Here is a 2,573-nt window from a genome sequence, read left to right on the forward strand (position 1 = left end):
GTCCTACTAGGTTACTTACTTAAAAAAAACTTTTTGGCGGGAAAAGTATAGTTTTTTTTTATGGTTTAGTGCGGTATCGGATTTTAATGCTTTTCTACCAAAAACTATAATCATACTTTTTTGCTTTTCAAAGTCAAAGTCAAAATTTCTTTATTTGTTTGGACTAATAAATAGTTCTTACAAATCGTCATTTTGCTCTTAAGGAGCCTCTACATGTCTCATAATCTTTTTACCCTACCAGCGCTTCGAGACCAACATTTGGCAAGTGCTGAGAAGAAGCGCCGCAACAAACTCAGTCACCACTGTCTGCCGGTTAATATAAATAAATAGAAATAGTAGTAGTAGGTACATTCGATTCAGGAGCAGTTCACTGAATTTACCATGCATTCTTGTATGGTGTATCTTATAAGAATGGGTATACAAGATTGCGTGGTATATTAAACAAGGTAGTGACGTGCTAATATCTAGACTTACATATTAAGATACTAGTAGAAATGACTCGCATACATAAATTTGAATAACTTGGATTGACCAGTCCCCGAAAGCAGCGCCTGTTCACAGACATGACGAGTGAACCAGCCATCGCTTCACTCGACCATATTAGAGGGAATGTAACGACCCGCCTCACTACGCCACCACCCCAGAGACATTTTAGTGAGAATGACAATTCCAAGTTATCTCTTTAAAAAAAAACTAATAATAAAGCTAAGTAACAGTCCAGATTGAGAAGCATGACACTATAACATTTGAGAAATTATTATTAGTTTATACATTACTTTTCATTTTAATTCTTTTTAGTGCGAGCATGAGAGGACCATAATCCTACTCCCAGGATGACTTATCATTAAGAAAATCTCGAGTTGTATAATAGGCTTTTTTAAGCATGTGATCTTTAACTATATCTTTAAATTTATTATACGGTAGCTCTTTATATTTATCAGGGACTTTGTTATAAAAATGGATACCTTGTCCCATAAAAGTAGCAAACACTTTATTAAGTCTAAAAGCGGGTATAGCCAATTTATTTTTATTTCTAGTGTTAATTTGGTGAATATCACTTTTCTTTTTGAATTCAGTAATATTTTTTTGAATAAATAGAATACAGGTTAAGATGTATTGTGAAGCGGCCGTGAGAATGCCAATTTCTTTAAACAATTCTCTAAGGGATGCTCTTGCTTTCATTTTATACAAGTATCTTATCGCACGTTTTTGCAAAATAAATATTGTTTCAAAATCTGCAGCTTTGCCCCACAGCATGATTCCATATGACATTAGGCTATGAAAGTAGCTAAAGTAGACTAAGCGAGCTGTTGAAACATCGGTTAATGACCGTATCCTTTTTATTGCAAAAGCCGCTGAGCTGAGCTTTCCCGCCAGAGTTTCTATATGGGGGCCCCACTGGAGTTTTGAATCCAGGGTAATTCCCAGAAATACAGTAGAGTCTACCAGATCGATTGCATTATTATTAAGTTCTATTTGTGTACTAACTGTTTTTACGTTAGGCAAAGAGAATTTTATACATTTTGTTTTCTTTGCATTGAGTTGTAAATTATTTGTAGTGAACCAACTTAAAACTCTTGTTAGTGCATTATTTACATCGTCAAAGTTATTTTTACTTCTATCGATATTAAAAATCAAAGATGTGTCATCAGCAAATAACACGATTTCGCAAGAGTCCTTAACAAAATATGGTAGATCATTAATGTATATAAGAAACAAGAATGGACCCAGAATGGACCCCTGCGGAACTCCCATTTTCACAGGTGACCCAGAAGACAAAACACCATTTATGTCAACTTTTTGAACTCTAAAGTTTAAATAGGATTGTATTAAATCCAAAGCCGAGTCCTTTACCCCATAATAGTGCAGTTTGCGAATTAGCGTTTGATGTTCTACGCAGTCAAAAGCTTTTGAGAGATCACAGAAGACCCCTAGTGCATTTTGAGAATTCTCCCAAGCCTCGAAGATATGTTTAAGTAGTGCAACCCCTGCATCGGTGGTGGAACGACCCTTGGTGAAACCATATTGTTCACTATGAAATAGTTTATTAGAGCCAAAGTGAATCATAAGTTGCTCCTGTATGATTTTTTCAAAAATCTTGCTCAGAGCGGGCAAGATAGAAATGGGTCTATAATTGCCAGGGTCGGTTTTGCTACCAGACTTAAATAATGGCATTAGTCTACTATGTTTCATGAGGTCGGGGAAGATTCCCTTCTCTATGCAATTATTGAATATTATCGCTAACTGTGGGGAAATTATATCAATAATGTGTTTGACTATCTTGACAGAGATGCCCCAGATATCAGTTGTACTCTTTACGTTTAAAAGATTAAAAGTTTTAGTGATATCTAATGGAGTAATATGTTTAAAAGAGAAGTGCGAGTCACAGGGTGTCACGTGGGTTTTCAATATTTCTTCGGCCTCGGAGGGAGATGACTTTAAGTTGGCAGTTGTTGCTGAAGCTAACTAGCTAGCTTTGTGTTAACTACTTACTTTTTACTCGTAATAACCATAGAAACCGGCATGTTTATTGTTTTCAGTGACATATTTCATTCAGACAAGAATTTGTCAAA

This window comes from Ostrinia nubilalis, chromosome 19 (genome assembly GCF_963855985.1).
Source record: "Ostrinia nubilalis chromosome 19, ilOstNubi1.1, whole genome shotgun sequence".
Lineage (NCBI taxonomy): Eukaryota > Metazoa > Arthropoda > Insecta > Lepidoptera > Crambidae > Ostrinia > Ostrinia nubilalis.